The sequence below is a fragment of the Ixodes scapularis genome, unplaced genomic scaffold (assembly GCF_016920785.2).
Source record: "Ixodes scapularis isolate PalLabHiFi unplaced genomic scaffold, ASM1692078v2 PGA_scaffold1__304_contigs__length_218370807, whole genome shotgun sequence".
In the NCBI taxonomy this organism is placed as follows: Eukaryota; Metazoa; Arthropoda; class Arachnida; order Ixodida; family Ixodidae; genus Ixodes; species Ixodes scapularis.
The window spans coordinates 15175811-15198443 of record NW_024609846.1 but is presented as its reverse complement, the minus strand read 5'-3'; positions in this window follow the sequence as shown (position 1 = coordinate 15198443).

The window sequence follows — 22633 nt, the reverse complement described above, 5'->3', positions numbered from 1 at the left end:
GAGTGCAAACACCGGCAGTCATCCCTTGACGCGATTTAATGCATGATACTCTTAGGCAGAAACGGTGAAATCTGCAATTTCTTACTTTAGCAGCTTTTGTTGACAATGAAACCTTAATCGTCTTTTCCGAGAATAGCCGCTAATATTCTGGGCGCAAATATAAATCCTTAGAATACCAATATTTTTTAAATCAATATTTCGTGGTTGAGAGTCGACGGTTGCGACTTTGTTGGGCGTAAACTGTTACACATTTCATTTAAACAAGGTTTGCCCAGAGTCAATGTGCAGTCATGCGTGATCGGGAAGTCACCAGAGCTTAGCAAACGATAAGTTAGAAGACCTTTACTCGGGGGCATTCGCATCGTTTCAAGCGCTTGTACAGAGTACATCTGGTGCAAGCTTCTGCTTTGAACTCACTAACTAAAACTCGGAGCGTGTCGTTCATTTGTTGAACGCGTCATTTATTTAGTAACTGGAGCGTGTGATGCCGGCACAGTCGATGGTGCTCCGGCACATTTGATTTTTTTATTCGGCGTCCACTTGAAAAGATACAGGATCGATCTCCAAACATCAAATATAATATTAACAGCACAACATAAAATACTCGCCTTCGAGCACCGGGTACAAGCCTCAATATTCCTACTTGCGTATGTTTCTCCGATAGACTTTCCTGTATAGACCCTTTCAAAAATTTCTTTTCATCTAGTAACTCCAGTACCAGTCTAAATTTTTGTATGCTAACGGCTGTCAAAGTCTAGTACCTATTAGTCAACGGTAGACGTACGGAAGTTATGGTGCTCTTCGTTGTAGATATTTCTCGATTTGTTTCTGTTTCCGATGAAGTGGAGAAACTACTACTCGGTTGGAGGAGTTTAGTTGAGTAAAACCATGGATAAAATCATTTTCATTTAATTGTCTTCAGTTGCCTGGGTGTGCCGAAGCTGAGCATTTCAAGGATTTATATGACGCCTTCAAAAGCAGAGTGCATAGAATTTTATTCGTTTCGTCTCGGTGACTTCGAATCACTCGAACTAACGCCTGGAATGTTCAGGTGCCCATCCTCAAAATGTTGCCTGTCTAGCCATCAAATGCCGCCATTAGCATGTACGGATGATATACATTTCGGTGATGATAGTTGTAGAGGTGGACAGGCTGAATTTCGAAAAGGGTTTATTGTCTGGTGCCAAGCACTGACCGCCGGTGGTGCCACCGCCGGGCTTCCCATCCGCGATCGAGTCTACTACAATAGAAATCAATGACTGGCAGTTGCTTAGTTACTTTTAAACATGTCCACAGGGGCCATACATATGTTGCGTGAATACTGGAAGATAATGAGCGACAATGGCGCGCTCAGTGTGGAGCACATTTTGATATTTTCAATTCAGTTTTACTGTCCTAAGCGTAGATTCTAATATTTTTATTCCTTTATTTTAAAACATGTTCGACCCTTATTAGGTTTAGTCTATCTTTTTTCTTTTATCACAGAGATAAAAAACTGTATCCTTAAAACAAGGAAGAACACTCTCACTTTAATAAATATAGCAGCTAACGTTAGAAAAACAACAGTCAAGCACCCAGTTTAAAAAATTGAGAGCGAAGTAAAGCGGCAGAAATAAATAAAAAATACCCACAAAACAGTTTCTGTAAGAAAATCTTTTGTACTAATTGGCAGTTGCAGAAATAGATTCAACAAAAAAGATCAAAACTAAAAAAAAAAACACAAAAAATTGTTTTAAGAATTTCTAGTTTTAGTTTATTCACAATTCTGAAATCCCTGGCTAGAACGCGGAAAACCTCTTTAACCGGGCGGCAAAAGAGAAAAGAACAACTTTACTTTTATTAAATAAAAAAAAAAAAAAAAAAGAAACGCCGTTTGTTTAGTTTATGAGTCTTTATAGACTTAACGTGGCATTCTAGTTAATAATTTGTTTCGAATCCTTGCTAGGGTGACTCCTGTTTACATTAATCGTTGCTCTAGATACGCAGAGTGCTAATCACACTTGTTCTTAACGCGTTAGCGCGCGGCTTTCTCCGGTGAGCGCTCTCTGGTTGCGATTGTGGCAAATAATCTAGGCTCATGGGGAAACATAGAGCTATCCGCTCTAGGGGTTTCCTGCCTGCTTGATTGGGTATCGTAGACAAACACTACGCCTGCTTGTTAAGAAATTTGGTAAATACTTTTAAAACACAGCACGAGAAAAAACATTTCTTTCTTTGTACTCGCATTGTTACCAAGCCATCGGGCTTTATTTTTGTGTTCTGTGGTTAGGGCTTCATGACGTTTCCGAAGAGCGTGATAGCAGGGCTGGACGACTCTGATGGAGCAGGCAGGACAGCCCTCGAGCGGGACGTTCCGTGGTTAAATTAGTTGCCGCTAATGCCACCAGTCGAGCGCTCGCCGGAGAAAGCCGCTTCCTTTCGCGTTATGTGCAACTGTCGTAAGCAGTGTACATCGATCTAACACATCTGGAGCGTCTTCTCTCTCGCAGGTCAACTGGCATCAGCCAATCGCTGCAATCCGGAGGGGGCTTGGTGAATGACGGAACTGGTAATATGTCTAAACATAAAAAAGAAACTGTCCGCGCTTTGGCACTGAGCATGACTTACGTCTCACCCTGTTCAGTGCCATAGCGCAGACCGTTTTTTGTGGTTCTGAACGCACCATGAGCTTCGTCAATCGACGGGCGACCTCCCTAAATTGCAGCAATTGGCTCTTTCAAGCGCTTTCATTTCCTTTCATTTCATTCATTGTTGCTCGAAGAAATCCTCTCGGACGTATTACACGAGCGAGGACTTGAAAAAAAAAATTCAAGAGCACAGTACATAGGAAACCTTGGGTTCAAAAAACAATCGGGCACTTAAAAACAAGATCAGAGGTGGCCTTGATTGACTCAAGTCGCCCAATTTTTTAATAATATGAAGCGAGCGTCGATCGCCGGGACGGCCAGCGCTGTGCCGCGGAAAATTCGGCGTCACCGCGTCACGGGAGAGATTAAGCGCGTCCGCACAAAGCCCTCTCTGGTTGGAGCGTCGTCTGCTAGGCTATTCCGTTGACCGCACACAGCCCCTGCTCCGTACCAAAGGAGGGCAGGGCGCTTGCAATGTCGATATGCATCGCCGATACGCCCCTCCTCTTGGAATGCACTCAAAATCCTATTGACGTTTGCCTGTGTAACACCGCCTGTTGTTTCTACATCCCCTTGCGTCATGCGGCCCATCGACATTCTCACAACACGTTCCCGTGTTTTTATGGGCACTCGAGGAGGCATAAAAATGTGCGCACGCCCGCTGGTCAAAGAAACTGTGACTCTCCGGTTACATAAGGTAGATGACGTCATCAACAACGCAGTATATAATATAAAACATCAAGCCCAAGCGGAAACTCTGTCCATACTCCGTTTCACTTTGTGTTGTACCGCAGCCGACGCTACGAGCCATCTTGGCTAGTCTATGGCTAAAAGCGTGTCACGTGGCGTTCCCATTCCCTTCCAACAACATGGGGAAGCACGATGTCACGTGGCAGGGCGAAAGCACTGGATTGGTTTTAATGGCTCGTAGCATTGTCTGCGGTATATAGTTTAATGCGTCGTTGCATTCAGTTTGTAGCGTCATCGTATTTTTTTTTCTTTGTGCTCACAAAAGTAAACGCATACATGAAATGCCCAAAAAAGTAAATTTAACTCCAGATGCCGCGCGGTTTATGCCACGCCTGAGCAGTATCACGCAAGCAAGCGCTCTTCAGATCTTTGCTTAAAGGCGGTTAGCTATGGCAGCAGATAATGAACAGGGGCTGTGTGCGGTCCACAGAATAGCCTAGCAGACGGCGCTCGCAACAGAAACAGCTTTGTGCGCACGCGCTTAATCTCTCCCATGACGCCGCTTTTTTTCCGCGGCACAGCGCTGGCCGTCGTGGCAGTCGACGCTCGCTTGATATTATTAAAAATTGGGCCACTGTACGCTATGCCGAGCATATTCAAGCTCAGAAACATATTATCATATTGGAACTAATTCAACGATAAATCGACACATTTTTTTCTAAACGAAACCACGCCACGTTCTGTTCCGTTGGAGTCTGGGAGCGCGTTCCAGGCTCTGTGGCAACACAAAAGTCAGGAAAGCCGGCGCTCTATATTTCTTAGAGTGCATACCTTTCTGACGTCTTTGACGACGATATTACTCCCAAGTCAAAATTTAGGCTCTTAAAGACCCGCGGAAGTCTTCGGTGAGGATGACTCGTTGTATGCGGGTGAAGTGCAGCGAAGGTAACGCATCAAGCGAAAATCATCGGCGAGTTGTAGAAGGCGTTGTTGACGAACCGTCGGAGCCTGCGCAGCACCGGGCGTATCCGAGCCCACACGCCTGCCGGTGGTCGTCCAGGTCGACGCGAAAGATGGCTGCGCAGAGCGGACGGCCCTCATTCTGCTCCACGAAAAAAAAAACCTTGCACGAAAAACATACAAAAAAAAATGATTCGGTGAAAAGATTTATTATTGTCCGTAAATATTTATAGAACTACGGCCGCAGCAGGGAAAACGTTCACGGGCTCTTCCCGCATGACGATGTCGGGGGCGCAAGAAGCGAATGCCCGTGGCTGGGAGTAACTGTAGTCCTGCAGAGGCAAATGCGCAGCCCCCCGTGCCGCAATCTCCGAGGCGCATATTGTGAGTTGCGTGCGACTGTTTATAACTCTTCTGCTATACTCCGTTTCACCTTACGATGGACCGCGAGAAACGCTACGAACCATCGAAGCCAATCCAATGCCTTGGGGGTGCCACGTGACCTCCCAGATGTGCTCAACAAGCCGCGCGGGGCGCGTAGTCAGATGTTGCATGCACTGCACAGGATTGGTTGGGATGGCTCGTATCCCCTGCTGCGGTGCAGCGTAAGGTGAAACATGGTATGTACCTTTCCAAAAACCACTCGACCCCAAGGGCAACAAAACGTTTTCGAGCCCAGTCACTGAGTGTGAGGCTAGACTCTCAACGGCGTCCCTCCTAACCCTAACCGAGTGGATAGTGATTTCAATAGGCGCAGCCTGCGTAGCCGCAGTTTCAAACGCTGCTGGCGGCTAAATTCTCGTCGTTTCCCGCTATATTTTGTATTTCATGGTACATGTATTTTCCCGAGGACATTGAGTAAGCATTGTACCACATTTAAAAAAAAAATGAAAAAAACCCCAAAAAACTACGAACTATTTTTCTTTGGTACGCGCTACAGAACGAATACGACTGGAATGTATAGTTCTAGATATTTTTTTTTCTTACGATAAGTTTTGACGGTGCCGCCGGATTCGCCACATGTGAAACGAGAAAAATCTTTGCTGTAAAAAAAAAAAAAATGCGATAGAAGATTGCGGAAAGGCATGCATTTTTCGCGCTCACAAATAACCTGTTTACCGATGGACAGGACACGGGCATACAATTGAGGAATTGTTAACATTCGAACAATATATCGTACGTACCACACGATGCGGTGTTATCCGAAAAAGAATTTATTTGAGCAAGATCTCAAATAAAACAGTCACAGTCGACGACAGTCACATCTTTACCATCGGACGGAATCCGAAATGACTTCGCTTTGGGTCACGTTTTGGGGCGAGCTTTCTTTTTTCACAACCGCACCAAGGCAAAGGAAGGAACGCGACTGAAGGGGTGTCCAAACAGGACACTACAAAACGCACGGCTCCGGCAAATCGTGAAAACTTCAATTTCCACGATTTGTCGGAGTCGTGCTTTTTGTAGTGTCCTGTTTGAACACCTCTTGACCCGTTTCTCACCCCAACCCGGACAAGTGTTTTGGGAGACGACTGAGGATTCTACGCGGATTATCTGTAAGAGGGGGGAGAACAATGTTTGCGAAATCGCGTCGAGGGTCGTTCGATGTCCTTCACCTCCTTCGTTTCCCGTCAATCTAAAGCAGAAAGGTTTGAATGGCAGGCACTTACCAGCCTTATTTTTTACAATGGAAGATAAGACAAAAAGGGTACGCAGCACGCATAACGAAAAATTAAGTTGAAACTTTCAAGGGGGGCGAGAAAACGTCGAATGTAAAACCGCAAAATCGCAGGTAGAGAACCGAGCTGAGCGGGTCTTCACAGTCCAATAGAGTGGCAGAAAATTTCCAGCTGATAGAGGGCGCGAGAGTGACACCAGCTGCATCAGCATCAGCCACATGGCGGCGGCCTAGGAGCGTTTTTTGGAAAGGTTTATAGTCGAGCAATAGAGTTGCGTGAACTGCCCGTGCGGCACAGCACGGGAGCTCGGCCGTTCGGCCGCTGTCCAGAGCGATGAGCGAAGATTGTGGAATCACGACTCCGGAAGCGGCGTCTATCGCCGGAGTTCAGTCAGCGAGCAAAGCGAGCAAACGACAAAGCCAGCAGATAAGAAAAAAACGAGCCTGCGCACTCGGGGGGGTAAAGGTGGGTGAGGAGGAGTGGCAAATCCCGTGCGCCGATACTCGGGGTCCCGAGTGAAAGATCGCAAAAGAGAGCGACAGAACACGAGAGAAAGAAAGCAACGTTGCCAGCTGAAGGACGGCAGTCGCAATGGTAAACACGAAGAGTGAAAACTCTCAGCAATATAAACAGTGATAATTTAACGTTGTAAACTAAATTCTGAGCTATTCTAACGCTTATAAAAAGCAATAAAGTTATTACGCTGCATTAACTTCCCTTCTGTCGAAATCTCGGAAATCTGGTGGTTGCGCAGTTTCGTATTCCTCAACCGCGCCCACCCGCGCCCACCGGCGAAGCCGGGTATATGGTTTAGTTTAGAGTTAACGCGAGGCCGTACATCTCCGCGCTATGCAAAAAGAAAGCTTCGAAAGGAACGCGAATATCTTTCCACCGGTAAGTTCGTGGATTGTTGAAGTTCACGAAACTGCTCTGATGACGTAACCGCGTTTGGGACCCCGAGGGTCTGCCTGCATGCTCCGCCGCTTGCGGCAGCCAGAACGTATGGGAAAATGGCGGACCCTTTCCTCTAGAGTTAGTATGTATAATCTCTATGTGCGCACTGCGCCGTTCTCAGCAGTAGGCGGCGCGCCGTCAGGGAGCGCGGCGATGCAATTCGGTCTAGAGTTCCTGTTTAAACATTTTCATCCTCCTCCACATGGGCGATGCCATCTTGGAATCACGTGACGGGGCAGCCATTAGGTTGCGTCAACTTGCTGCCCCACTCTGCCCTCCGCGCCTTGGCGGATGCGTTGTATTCGTGTTTTTCGTCGCGTTTCACCGCGCATTCCTGCTTTTCTTCGGAAGCGGTAGTCCGATACGTGTACTCGACGACTGCGACATCGCGAGGGTTCAAATGTCTTTATGACCACTAAGATTTGTTTACTAATAGTAGCGGAACATTCTCAGTAAGTAGCGCGTGTATTTATATCGCACATGTAGGATAGGAAGGCGTCAAGAATAGTCAGCACAAGGAGACCAAAATATCGTTCTTTGTATTCATAATATATCGAAAACAGTTTCCTCTGATTATGTGAGAAAACCCGCGGAGGAGATCGACAACGAACGCTTCGCTTGTATTTTATCTGAGGTTAGAAGTACGTCAACATCAGGCGATTTGTTTGTTCAGAATATCAGGCTTACATGTTTTTGAGGTTCTCATTCTTTTTTTTTTCGAAACGTAAAAATTTAGTTGGTTGGTTCAGCTCTGAAGTTTAGGGTATTGCATAAATTGCTTGCTGCCATTTGGAGAGCAACTTTAGTAATTTATTCATCATACTTAGATAAGCATTGACATCCACTTTCTTTATTTTAACGCAATGATTCGGTCTTCCCGCGTAAGAAACTGCCACAGACACTTAACAGTACCAAGTATTAAAGTAGCGTGCACAAAGAAATAACATATTGTTCTATTTGAAATCCAGAACGCGGTTCGGGTTCGGCGCATGCGGAATAATAACAAAACTTTTTTTTTTTTTTTGCGTACGCTGTTTTAATTTTTGCAGTATCTGAACTCCACAATATTGGACGCCTCCTCCGCCCCCCCCCCCCCCCCCCGAAAAAAAAAATAAAAATAAAAGAACCGTCTGCATGACAATTAGATTGTCATGGGCAATTGGATTGGCCAGGATTGTCGATGGCGAATAGGGGTTTACATTTGGTGACTGGCGACGCTAAAATTTACAAAGTGAATTTCTTCAAACAGCTAAATATTTTTTTGTCACAGGTCAGTCAAATAGCGTCCAGTGCTAGAATTCAGCCAAACGTTCTGAGGTATTTCTCTTCCTGCGCCTTTCAATCTTATTTGCCCAATTTAACGGAAGACAGATGCAAGACTTAATTTGACGGCTGTCACTTAAACTATATCTTGAGTAAGCAAACGTTCATATAAAAATAATTTATTTCCTAGGGCCAATATCGCTAAAAGCTGCTTATCAGTACTTTAGCAGGGTTGATAACTTACGAACTTTCCCAGTCGGCCTGTCAAAACATGTTTGTGTACTGAATTTAAAAAAAAGGGGCCGATTCGATACTACTTTTTTTGATCAGTTATCTGCATCCTTACACGATAAGTTTTTAGTCTGCGAAGTTCACTAAAGTTTGGGTGCCCACGAAAACCAAGCAATGAGTAGTTAACTCGCCAGCTCATTTGTTCTAGCCGATTCAGTACACTGCTAATCAAGCTCTTAATAGGCTTCTTTACATTCACGTGTTAGTCTCTTCATTAGTTTGTTTTTCTGGAGACTGGTGTCTTCGCGTACGGCCGTAGACGATGGCAATCTGCCCTGTACATTAGTCAGGCTTTTCGCAACTGACGATAATCAGTTGCATCAAAGGAGCTGGTGAAAAAAACCCCGCAATTTAGGGTTACACCTCGTTGTTCTTAAAGTGGCTTAATACCACTGTTTCATTGGTGGTGTACACCAAGCAAAATATCGTAGGACAAAATTAAGCAAAAGCAACGTAAAACAGCAACATAGCAGCGTTCACGTTGAAACCAAAACCAACCAAATTGAAGCAACCTAATGGTGCCGAACGTGTAAGCGCCATCTATCCACCGAAAAAAGACTACAAAAATGAATATGTCTATACGCCCCCCTACGGGAGTTGCGCGTTATTTCCCGTAGTGCCGTGTTTCCTGCACGGTCTGTTGATCCTGCTCCTCAAGTGATCGGATCTCGGCGAATAGCGGCGCGGCGAAACTTGGAAAGCAGACACGCAACTCTGGCTCCCGTAGGGAGCCAATATAGAAAATCCAATTCGGTCGAAATCCACCTAATCGACCCCATCAGTGATGGCGTCAAAACATGGCGCTCCGCTCTGAACAGACCGTTGCTAGGGCCGTTGTTTACGAAGAGATACAGAGGGGCTCGACGTGACGTTAGGAATTGTCCGATAAAAAAGTAGATATTTTTGTAAGCACTGATCTTGTCAATATCTCACGAAGACTTTTTTCATCGTCTCTGTGCCATAAAGCGATGACAAAATCCGACAATAAAGATTCACAAAATATTTTGCCTTGCTAACAGACGACTGAATGGCTTCGGGGGTTGAGTGGCTCTCTACGAGGGAGTCCACGGAGTGTGCAGCCAAGACGAGGACGAAGGACGACAGGACGCAAACGAGGCACAACTTCCAACTGATTTTTATTGAAACCTGTTGTGGTCACTTAGTCAAAAAAAGAACACAAAGAACCATCACGGATCATGTTCAGGGTACAGCATTATTTTGCTCCCAGGTAAGCAAGTTCATTTTCAGATTGAGCTATCGAAGGCTTAGCGATACACGTTTCGCCTGACTAATTTTTAGCTTCTACAATTTCACGTGTTATGATAGCCTCGCCTCTTTTAATTCTAATGCATCTATCAAATAGTGGACCACAACCGCATGCCCTGCAGTGCATGTCAAGAAACCCATTGCTGTGTTTTTTGCGTATTGTTACAGTGCTCGGGAACCCATCATTTAGACATCGCCCCGTCTGCCCGACATACCGCACGCGACAAGACAGCGGATTGCGATATACCATGAAATGTGTGGCAGTCGACATATTTTGTTCAGTGTTTCTTTTCGCATCCGTATTGGGCGGGCACGTCAAGCTTCGTTGCTGTGCACAATTTCATGAGCGCAATGGCGCGGAAAACTTTAGCTTTACACTTGACTGTAAAGCTATTTTCTTCGAGTCATGTGACACTTGGTAAATATACGTTATAACAACTTTTTCTTTCTGTATCGCCTCCTGGCTTCCATTGTTTTCCTTTGAGACAGTCATTTCCTAGAAGAACTGCAGCGACCGCAACAAGATGTGCTTGGAGTACCCAGCTGCAGCAAACTGCATTGCGTGCTGCTTAAAACCAGCAAAGGTCAAATGCTCAGTGGAATGTTGGAATGCATTGTTAAGACAGAGGCTAACAATACTTATTTGTATCAGCTTGGAGTTGGCTGAATGAAGAGGAAGCAGCGGCTTATGTGCACGCGGAAGTGATATTCGAGAAATAAAAACCTGAAGTAAAGAAAACGTATAGTGTTTTCTACGGTCATCTGATGCCTGGCGTTGAGCGTGCAGAGGCATTACTTAAAAGTGGTCATGGTTTTCGCAGTCAGTGCTTCAAAAGCGTTGGTATCTGAACGAGTAAAACCTATGAAATCATCTACGTATCTCAATCTTCCTTTCTTTGGACCCTTAAAACCGGCTGCTAAGAGTGCTATCAAGTTCTGCTAAAATATATCGCTGAGGACTGGGGCGATGCACTACCCGATACATATGTCCTGTTTTTGCCATCATAGTGAATCAAAGTTTCCAAAGATAACACACTGAGGAATTCTAAAGAGCCACTTCTAGGAGTACCCGATTTATTTGAGAGGCTACAACTCAGTGCATTTTCATGTTTGGTGTGGTAGCCTTTCGATATATGTCGGGGATTCTTAGCAGTGGCTTTTCAGAAGTGCTCAAATATATTGTATAATTGAGTTTTTACGACTGCTTGCTCTTTACAGCCACCGAAAAGTGGTGACCGGGACGCACGGTGTAAGATACATTTAGGTAATGTCTCTCTGCCCGACGCGGGGACCACATTATGTTTGGCGCTCAGAGCGCTTCACTTGCACAGGGATAAATGGCGCCCAAATGTGGAATCCCTCCCAAACAGACCGCTCCGGTTGTTGCTTCCAGCAGTGGTCCCCCCCCCCCCCCCCCCCTCCAGTCCCTCGCTTATCACTTTTCGTTTACTTCACCGCCGCCACGCCTCCACCGAGTCGCCAGAGTCCGTAGAACTGTGTTCTCTTTCTTCTTCTTCTTCTTTGGGTTAAGGCTCACCTTCGTGCGCGATGGTGGCACCTGCGATTGACACAGCACCAAAGCAAAACGGAAGGCCAGCCACTGGCCGCACGGCACCACCACACAATGAAAAAGACGAGAATTCTACACCGCCGACACCGTGGGCCCCGGGGGGGGACCTCATACCCACGATGGATGGATGGATGGATGGATGATGGATGAATACGGCTGAGCCCGTTGTATCGGGCGGTACCTGCTCATACGCCAGCGCCCTCCGCGGCGGCGCGGAATTAACTACTCCTGGTTCGAGGCTAGCACCAAACACGATCGGGTCACTCCCTCTTCTCGGGAAGAGCGGCGAGAGCCACCGCGTAAATGTATTTCTTTCATCGTGCCCGGGCGTGATTTGAACACGCCAGCTTCTCGAGATCGTACATTTTTATATACGTTCCTCAGAACCTCTCGCAAGATGCAACCGAAAGAACGAACTAACTTGGACAGAAGCAGCCATTGCACAATTGTCGGCCATCAAAAAGGCACTCTCGACAGCAATGCTGTTCACTCACTCTGACATTTATCATGGCCGTAGCAGGTGAAGTTCTACTAGAGTTAGAAGACGACCAAGGGTGTCCAGTGTCGTTCCTCTGAAAACTATATTCGTCAGCAGAAACAAGATACAGTACATTCTGTAGAGAGCTACTTGGACTGGTTCTTGCCGTAAAGCACTTCCGCCATTTCCTGGCTGGTAGACAATTCGTATTTGGACGAATTACAAGCTTTTTGAGATACGCGTTTGAATCGAACAATTTCAACCATACCTTCGGAGAGTTACGTCATATTTCCTTCGTGTCCGAGGTAACAACAAGCAAAAAATTCGTATCGGGCAAAGACAACCCCGTCGCCGTTTCGTTAGCTCGTATGCGCATAAACGAGAACTCTTCAACTCGACAGGTAGTAGACTTTGCAGTTCTCGCTCGAGCCAAACAGGCGAACTGTGCACATTTAAAACATCCCTCATCCTTTAAGACGTCAACGTTCCTGACAACAACAGAACGGTGGGTTGCGACGTTTTTACGGGCCCCACGGGGACCATACATCTCTACGGAAATCCCACACACTATCTTTCACGCACTGCGCACGCTGCCACATGCTTGTACACGCGCTCCCCAGCGTTTAGTCGCATTACGCTGTGTGTGGCCGGGCATCAATGCAGGTGTGAGGCGTCGGTCGCAATCGTGCCCTCAGTGTAAAAAAGTTCATCAAAACACGATCACACCTCGTGGCATTTTCCATCAACCTGACACTCACTTGAGCTATGCATATCAGGACATCTTGGGACCATAGCCATCCTCGCAGGGTTTCCAGCAGTGGCGTAGCCAGGACGTTTTTTACGGGGGAGCGTCCAGCGACCGAAAAAGACGTCGGAGACGCCGTGTCTGTGCCCCGGCTTTCTCAACGGTGGTAAATGTTCATTCCGCGCGTTCGTGGTTTTCGCTAAGCGTGCTGCAGACAGTGTGTGTGTGTTCTTCTGGTGCACCTGCCCGGTTTTCGTTGTTGAACTACCGTACATCTAGGAATTTACGCGGCGACATTGTGAGTACTTTGAGAGAGATTTTTTGCGGCAAAGAACTCAGTTGTTCCTATTTGGTCTGATGGCTTTTGCCTGCAGCTGTGCAAATTGTTTCAGTGGTCTCGACCCTGCGAAATAAAGACATGGATCTTTCAGGCCTGTATGAACTAGCCGTATTTTATTTTGTTAGCGAATAGTCCAGCATTTGTTAAGCATACACCACCCACATTTCACAGGCTTCTTCCTGTACGCCTTCCGATGGCGTACGAAAAAAAAAAACACGGTAAGTTCCGCTTAATTGCAGCAAATCCAGTGATTTCTGGTAAATCCTGGCTTTACTAGAAGGGAAGAAAGCCCCATAATTCAGTAAAATATTTTTTTTACTGGAAATAAAATTCTAGTAAAAATATTTTCAATAGGGAGTTATGACATTATACAATAATTCTTAGCCAGGAAAATTCACCACGCGTAAATCATGACGAATATGAACTCGGGCCTATTGGCACAAAGCAGAAGACTAATGAGGATGATAGGACTGGTATTGGTAATACGGAATATATGTCACATAAAGAGTTAAGCGCAATACATATGAGAAAGCAAAATACTTTTAACGCCGTGCTGAATCAACCTGAAATTGGGGTAGAGAAGACACATCGAAACGTACGTTTTGATCTTTCTTCTCAACCCGATCTCCCTGAGGCTGGGGTAGAAAAGACACATCAAAGCCTAGAAGAGACAGAAAATTTGAGACGTCGTCCTGTGTATTTTCTGTCTCGTGTACGTTTCTTTTGTTTGTCCTCAGGCCTGCACTTGCCCCGCCTGCACGCTTATGATATTTACCCTTTTAACGCAGTTGCACAGATATGTAAGAGCGAACTCAGAAGTGTGATGCCAGTGGCGACAATCTTCAATAAATATTGGTCTCAACTTTCAGTGGGAATCGACACGGATTCAAAGACAACTGCATTTCGAAATGGACAGTCAGTGACTAAAAAGGATCATGAACTTCCCTGTCTTCTTACCAATAAAACAACACCCCTCAGAGGCTCCGACACAAACTGACGTGCCTAGGGGTATGTAGTTGCCTTTTGCCACCCTCTGGAATTACTTCGACTTGAAATAAACTTATATTTTAATAGAACGATGAACGCGCTGTAAATATCCCTGTGTTTTAAATTAAGCCTCATCAGCATATCTTTCCACTGAAGAGCGCGGGATTTTGTAGACCAATATAAAAACATCAGTTTTACGTTTAGAAGGAATAGTGTTTTGCACGAATTAGCAGATTATTATTTTTTTATGCATCAAAATTTAGGCTTGGTATTCTTGGTACACGTGATAACTAGTAATGGACATTTCTTTAATACAAAAGATTGTTCGTTTTTTCGCTCTTTCATGTCTACGTCTGGAAGTCACTTCCGTGGTGTGAGGACTAAAACATTCCCCACTCCCGTGGAGACTATGGTTTGCTAGTCAGTAAGGCTCATGGCTTTCCGTTGCCTTATCTCTGTCCGTACACATCTGCAGTGAGCATGGTGAGTGTATATTGAAGGTGACGCGATAATAATTCGATTCAACTGTTGGTTAGACTACATTGGTTAGAGGTGAATGTTAACATTTGAACCGTTGGATTCGCTCTTAACTATCTGCCGTTAACCCTTAATATAAGTCCTTCTTACACACATCAGTATGTTAAAACCTCACCCTTTGCACCTGTCGAACCAATAAAACGCGACACGGCAGAAAGTACTTCATCTTTATTTATTGTACAGCTGTAATGTACTCATGAGAGATTCAGAATTAAGTGTTTGGAGAATCTGTTCCTTCCCGGTACCGCATTGACGAGTGTTGCGTGTCTAGCGGGCCGCTACACGTACTGCCGAACGTCCGCGAAATACTCTGATGCTTTTTATTATAGATTTGACCAAATTAATTAGAAAGTACTCTTAGAAAAAAGGTCGTACTATTCACTAACTTTTGGTTAGTTACTCTTGTCGCAAATGTTACTAACTTCCTACCTACACAGCGTGTAACAGGCGTGCTTTTAACAGTTCATACTTAAATATTTATTAAAGGGAACTAGTCTCATCAGCAAGACCATGCAGAAAGCACTACGTTGGTTCAGAGTGAATGATAACTGTTTTAAAAGATCTTAGTTCCCACTTAAGAAGAAGCTAGGGGGTGCTAGCTATAGCCCAATTCAAGGTCTCAAAAATTATTTTCATTGCTCGCGCGGATATAATTGCACCGTCTACACTTTATACTGCACAAACATTACGCACGCCATAAATCGGCTGAACGCACCACATTCAGGGATCACGTAAACAAACGCAGCACGCGAAAACACGTGCATCATCCCAACTACACCGATCACTTGTTGCGTCGTTTGCTATTTTTACTTTTATACCGGCCTTTCTCAAAGCACGCTTTTTCTCGGTGACAACCTTACCAACAAATAATTTACAAACAACCTGCCCTTTGTCGCTAATATCGTTTCTCGACATTGAATATTAATGCAATAAGAGATTAACCTCTTAGTTAACACACCATTCACGCTGTAAATATTTGGTCCAGTCGATATTACTACCTGCTCCTCCGAGTTTCACAGCAGACAGTGCTCCAACACTGTCAGCGCTAGTTTCTCTGGATTATGCAAATGGGATGTAACACTAAACCACATATGCTCTCGCAACAAACAGTGCTGTGCTGAAGCACTGTGGAATCTACTCTAGCCTTATAATGCAGCACAAAATGGTTGACGACAAGTATAGCTACTTTTGTGACTCCGTTTTACCAAAAGCTCTGCCGAAACAAACTTGCCACCTTACAGGTAGTGCAAAAGAACCTCGCGTGCCTACCCTGGAGAAGGGCATTTTTTTCATAGGTCAGTTTTTTCTTAAACCAATACCTTAAGCCTCCATAAAATATTAACATCATGTGACACACGGAAGAACAGTAAACCCCCTTAATGTTGGCGAACCTTTAATTTTCGCAGCCTTTAATTTTGCAGAATTGAGTGGCTGCGATTATGTCCTCTGTGACCGATTCGAGAAGAAGGGGCCACGAAGATAAGGGGGTTTTACTGTACATCGGAGGAAAGAGGAAGTCACTTTTGTTTGTATGCAAGAGTAAAACCAACAACAACAATCATGGTGTCGACACTTTGTGAGCCTATCTGTGTCTATTGAATATTATCAATTTTATTTTAGTTTGTTAAACATTGTTGCCTGTACATTGTGGGACGGCGTCTTCAACACGAGCAGTGGTTTTCCTCTGAAGCAGGCAGCATGGACGCGTGCCGCAGCACAAAGTTTATTTGCAGGTGGTACCGCAGTTTGAAGGATGGTTATGGGGAATATGGGGAATCACAATATGGGGGAATCACAATTCAATGTTCTACCTCAAGCGTAGACAAGATTTGCTCATTCTAAATCATTTTGTCTAGAAATCGGGGATTTCCGACGAATTTACCCGCATGGTTGGAAAGGCCAGACAAGCCTTGTGAGCGCTTCGTGTTCTAGCCTCTCAGCCCTGAACCCACTCACGCACCACATGTGTAGGTGTTCCGATAGGTGGGAGCACTTATTTGGAAAATGGTGAATGGCAACTGTTATTATCTATATATATCTATATATACGAATAAGAGCGTAAAACCTTCTTTCAACGCTACACTTTCAATGGACTTCCTTCCTTTAACACTCGGGAACTCCTCATCCCAGAAGCCCCACGTCGGCTTGTCCAGAGGGCTTACAAAGACCTCTTGGATTTTTTGAGTGAGACTGGTTTGGCAGACCGTCTTTGATCAAACACCGGACACCGCAAACAGCGAGGTTGTTAAATTGAAACCCACACTTGTGCCAAACCCCATCACATTATTGGACTGCTTTCCAAATTTCCACACTATCTCTTTTAGCCACCTACGGCTCCTCCCCCTTCCCCAAGCCGGGTAGCGACTCGCCCCGTACAGGAGGCCAACATATCTCCCGGCTTTCCCTTTCCTTCTCTGGACCTCACAACAAGAAGAAGAAGTTCTCGTTAAGGTGGACTGCATATTTGCGATACTTTTTCTCACTTAAAAATTTGTCTTACTAAAAATATCTAATATAGCCGATGACAAAAAGAGAAGGGCTGGGCATCCTCGAGCACGTGCTTGTGCTTTTCACCCCGCTTTGGGCAGATGTGCTCACTCCAGGCTCATCAGGCGCTGAAACGTCATCGAAGGTAGCAGACGGGCTGGAGGTCGAACAACGGAGACTTCTCCCAGCCAGCCTTTCTCATGGTGTCAGTGAGCGTGTACCTCTATACTCTAACTTGGGTTAACCTGCACAGAGCTGAGTAGAATAGCCTTGGCAAGTGCCCTTACTGCATATGCATTTGTACAGCTGAGGCACTTTCTGAATCAAGAACATTGTGTACCTTATTTTCAAAAACACATCATTTTGGGGGTGCAAAAAGAATTCTAAGGCATATTTTTGTTTGTATTGTCCTATTACGGATCGACTCGTTCACCTTAATGCGGAGTCGACCCAGCCTCTTGAAAAATTTAATGCCTGCCAGGTAATTGTTTTGCATTTAGTTGAGATATCAGTATTCAGTTAGGTATCCCAAGTCATTAGTCGTGTAGGTGGAGTCTCTCTGTAAGTCAGTTATGTTTAACGTTCTTAAAAATGCTTGTCAAACAATGGCACTGTCGAGGACGTGTACTCAGCTCGAACAATCGCTCGGCACAACCTGGTCGTGTGGTTACAGAGAGCAAACATCCCGGTTGGAACGTCCTATTTCGCAATGTAGCTGCAGACTAGGTGAGGGCCCCACTCAAAACGTCTATACTTTGTGTCTCTTTAGGCTGGACCACTTTTGACACTACAAGCCATTGTAGCAAAAACAGCATGACACATGATTATAAGCTCGACGTACCATGGCGTCCAACTTGAAGGTCACATGGCTTGCTTTGTGCACTGAATTTGCAAGGATGGCTTGAAGCTTCTGTCGTGGTTAACTTTAAGCTGAGATAGTTTGGAATAATGCTCTCGGCTTTTAGTGTTGCCCGGCATGGTTAACAAGTTGGTGATATAGTGCTGCATTGAAAAGTCTGTGCATTCATGACTGTATCACCTTATGAATGCACACTAGCTATTAAACTTCGTTCTGCAGAGAAATGAAATGCACTTCGCTTCCAATTGCACCCGCTTTTTTAACTTCATGGTATGAAGCACCTTATGGCTGCAAGCTCTGACCGACCTTGTTCTCTGGTCTGCGCAGGCCCATTGCAGGGAGTCGCTCCGAGAGTCTCACCAGAGTTTCCTGCCCGTGGTCGTTCTAAATTTTTTTTGTTGTAGGTATGCATCCTTTCTGTCTTTCCCTAATTGTACTCAAACGTCTTGTTTTCATTGTCGCCGATTTGCCTCAAAATTGGTTAAGCACACAAATGGACGCTGTACAACTGTATCGCACATATTTTGTTCAAGGTAACTTTTCTTTGCCAAAGTTACAAATTTTTTTATGAAGGTTAACCTTTTTTTGTTTTTATTTACAAATTTATGTAAGTTTCGATGGGCAACACTAAAACGTTATGCCAGGGGCAAGGACAAGTTCACTGCTCTAACTTGTTCTCAACTGATTGCAAGAAATTTCGTTAATGCCGTGAAACCTCCTTCCAGCGCTTGCTTTGCAGTATGAAAAAAAAAATATACATAGGACATACTCTGTTTTTTAAACTGCTTGCTCATTCTGCAGGTCTGCCTGCCATAGATGTCATGCCACTGGAGACCAGGTGAATTCGATTGTTGGTTTTACTATAGTTTTTTTTTAGCTGTTGTCTTAATAGTTCTTGTAAATTTAAAGATTTTCCCAAAAAGCAAGCCAGGAAGAATATTTAGTTTGATTAGATAGCTGAAAATAATGATTTAGTACCCCTTTGTCAGTAAAATAGATACTGTGTGCCGCCGTTAGTGTCAAGCCGAGATCCACGCTTTTTTGGCATTTTGCTCAAAGTAGTACCCATTTTTATTCGTTAGCCTCTTGGTGCGCCAACTACACTCTTTCTATCCAGACACCTGCCCTCTGCTGGTACACTCTACCCTCATGCTCAGCGAATGTATGAACTGGAGTTGTATCCCCAGTCGACACTCGCTGAGCACGAGGGTAGTAAAATTTTTCAATTGCAGCAGAGCCATATATGGGGAGAGTCTGGCAGTCTATGATATCGCTGCCGTAACGTCTCCCTTCCGAGTGAGCTGATCGGCCCGCGGCACAGAGCGAGAGGCGTGAGCGCATGCGCGTGAACTCTAGGCTGCTCCCACCTGAGCGGGGAGGGCCGCCATTTTCATTCATTAGCCCGGCATGGGATCGATATCCGAATTTCGGCTCTTTCCTTTTATTTGGCAGGCTCTGGCAATAAAATGATATAGTGTTATTCCTCGGTGGCTTAAAAACCTAAAGAAAGTTCCTCCATGTTTGAATGCAAAGTTTTATTCAGGCAAAAAAAAAACAAATAAGCCCGTAGCAGACGACGCGTAACCTCAACAGTGCTCCGTGCCAACAGCTTTGCGTCAGAATGGCGGTCGTCTCCTCTTTGCTGCCTTCTCTCTCCCTCCTTCGGCGTTCTCCTCCCTTTCCTCCTCTCCGGCGCCTTCGTCACCACACCCACTGGCTAAAGTCTCCCTCTATACGGCTCTGCATTGCAGTAGTAGTTTTATTTATAGTCTTTACAGTTGAATGTAAATATTTGACAGAAATCTTTCAGGTTGGGGCGAAAGAGGGTTAAATGAATGCATTTGGTCATTCGCCTTAATTCGGTACCCATCATTTTAGCGCCTACGTGGCCTTGTCCTGGGGGGTGACTATGACTGAAATAAAAGGATCTATGTGCTGATCATGAAAGAATATGCTAGCCATTCTAATGTAGCTCTGCCAAGTACTTGATTGTGATTTGTTTTTATTTTCAGCTACTTGGGTGCCTCAAGATCTGGAGATCCTAGTGGCCTCAAGCTTGGACTCAATCTTCTTCTGTGGACTGGCCAGGACCATGGGGGAGGTAGTCCCAGCAACAAGAGCATCGCAGTATCTCCCTGCCCGTGACTTTCGATCAGCGTCACGACAGGGGAGGCCTCGTGCCACCAGGTGTTAGGTATGCCACTTGAAATAAGCATTCTTCTTACCTATTAATAGAACAGCAAAAGCACTACTAAGCCTGAAATGCAAAAAAACATATTCAAATCTTGGGTTGAATGGAGTTCCAATTACAAAAAGGAGTCTGCAGGCATGATTAACATGTGAACTTAAAGCCCGCGGATGTAGGTTCGACGGTGTCACAGAAATAACTTCCCGCAGATCACTTTGCTCGTGCTATATCCAAACAAATTCTTAAAATAATCATTGTGTTACGTTGGTGTCATCAATCTTATGTACCTACCACACCCAGCAGTCGGGACATGTGAAATATAAAAAAAAACAGGAACTTGTACATTGTCAGCTCTGCAAAGATTTATATAGTAAACAGAGCATAGCACGTTCAACTTAAGAAAAAAATTCAGTGCAGGCCTATAATCATGGTTGACATATGTGTAATTGCTCTTCATAATAAAGTGAAAACTGCTTAAGTTGTGGCCCACTACAGGCTTTCTATTAGTGTTAAAAAGTGCGTTAGAAAACATGATTGCGCTTTGAAGACGTGGACATAGGAAGGACAGACACCACAGAGCGCTAACTTTCAACTGATTTAATTCCAGAACCTCAGCGTAGTAACACACTGCGTCACCGCACCACATCTCAACCAATCCGTGGCCCTGCCACGGACCGCAAGTACGCCAACTCCTTATCCGGAAAGTCCAATTGACGCCACACTGACATAACACGTGCCGGAACTATTTATAGCGTCAGCCTCCATAATCTCTCTAACAGTCATATCTTTGTGCCTAGCAAGAACAGTAGACGAAGCAAATAATGGTTTGCTCCCGCAGTCATGACAGTGACACGACATATCATGACTGCGGGTGCAAACCATTATTTGCTTCGTCTACTGTTCTTGCTAGGCACAAAGATAGGACTGTTAGAGAGATTATGGAGGCTGACGCTATAAATAGTTCCGGCACGTGTTGTGTCAGTGTGGAGTCAATTGACTTGGCGGACAAGGAGTTGGCGTACTTGCGGCCCGTTGCAGCGCCACGGATTGGTTAAGATGTGGTGCGGTGACACAGTGTGTTTCTACGCTCAGGTTCTTGAATTAAATCAGTTGCAAGTTAACACTCTGTGGTGTCTGTCCTTCCTATGCCCCCGTCTCCAAAGCGCAATCATGTTTTCTAATGTACCGTACCAACTTGCCCAACAACAGCACTTGTTAAAAAGTGCTTTTGTGTTTTAAGCAGCTCGCACCAAATATTTTCTGGAAATACATAGGTTCATGGAAATTATTATGTAGATGTTGGCAGACAGTCATGGTGAGGCCAATCTTTAATGCCAAGTGGTCCACTTATTCAGAGTTGGTTGAATCTGTAAATATTGTAGGTCGCAAATTAACTTTTTATGGTACGCACTGGGCACAATCATCCGTAATGACTAGCTCTACCTAGGGGAACTTTATACGTTCACTACGGCAAGATGGTTTCGCAAAAGGAAGTATTTGGTTTATTTTACTCCTGCACTAACCTTGTCTTTAGAAACTTTTTATATTCTTTACGATGCTGAGATAAGGTTCTGGAAATAGTTTTGCTAGAACTACTCTAGATATTTCCAGTTCATCATTTTTCTCGCAAAGCATTCGAAAGGGCCAAACCCTGTAATGTACGGAGGGAACTCACAGAATGATGCGACTGACAGTTTGAAACATTCGGCACTGTAACAGTAATAATGACATGTCACTTATGTAATGCTCATTGTCGCAGATCAAACTGCTCTTTCCGTCTACACTCATTTTCGGTAGACTTAATCAGCGAACTCCCACCTGAGACTGCAGCGCTGGGTTCTGCGAAGTAATTTGAATGAATATAGATGCAACAGGTTTTTTTGAGCGTGCGTCTAACACATATTCTTCATATTGAATCAGCTAACTGTATTCATGACCATATTCATAATTGTATCCACATTCTACCTAATTTTTATTTTGACATTTGAGTTTTCGACAGTACTTTTTTTCAAACATCTGTGCTTGTTCAGCCGTACTCAAGCTCATACATCTTGTCTTTCGCTATTACATCAATATATAAAACTGTTGATGCCGAGTGAGAATTCAAGGTACCGAATGTGTTGTGCGAGTTAAGTAAGAACCAATAAAAAGTTCTACAAAGGAATTTTTTTTAGAGGGGGCTGTATGGGTATTAGAATAGCACATGCCATGCTAAAAAAATGCAAATTCTTGTTAGGTATGCAAGGATGAGAATGCTGTACCGTTTCTGATGTGTCACCAAAAAAATCTGCCATACAGTGTCGCTTATGGAAGTTTAAACTGTTGATTACGAAGGCCCAAAGTTTTATTCAAGAATGTTCCTTACTACAAATGTATTTAGAGATCTGAGCCACCGACTCATGCATGACTATGTGGCAAACATGGATTTTCATGTGCATTATAGTTCACAAGGTCTAGTCTGTATTGATTTATTGCATTCATGCTGAAACTGGGAGGGGTTCCCTAGGTATGAATAAAGAGATAAACATTTTTTGAAATCAAAACATTTGAGAACGGACAAAAGGAAGGATCTGAGAACAGCATCTTAGATTCTCTTTTCTTTGTCTTGTCTCTAATTTTTGCTTTGTTTCACCTGAGGCATTTAGTTTTTTGAGCGCAGCTCTTAGGCACCTGTTTCCGCATTTCGCTGCGTCGCTGTCGGTGTAACCGCCCGCC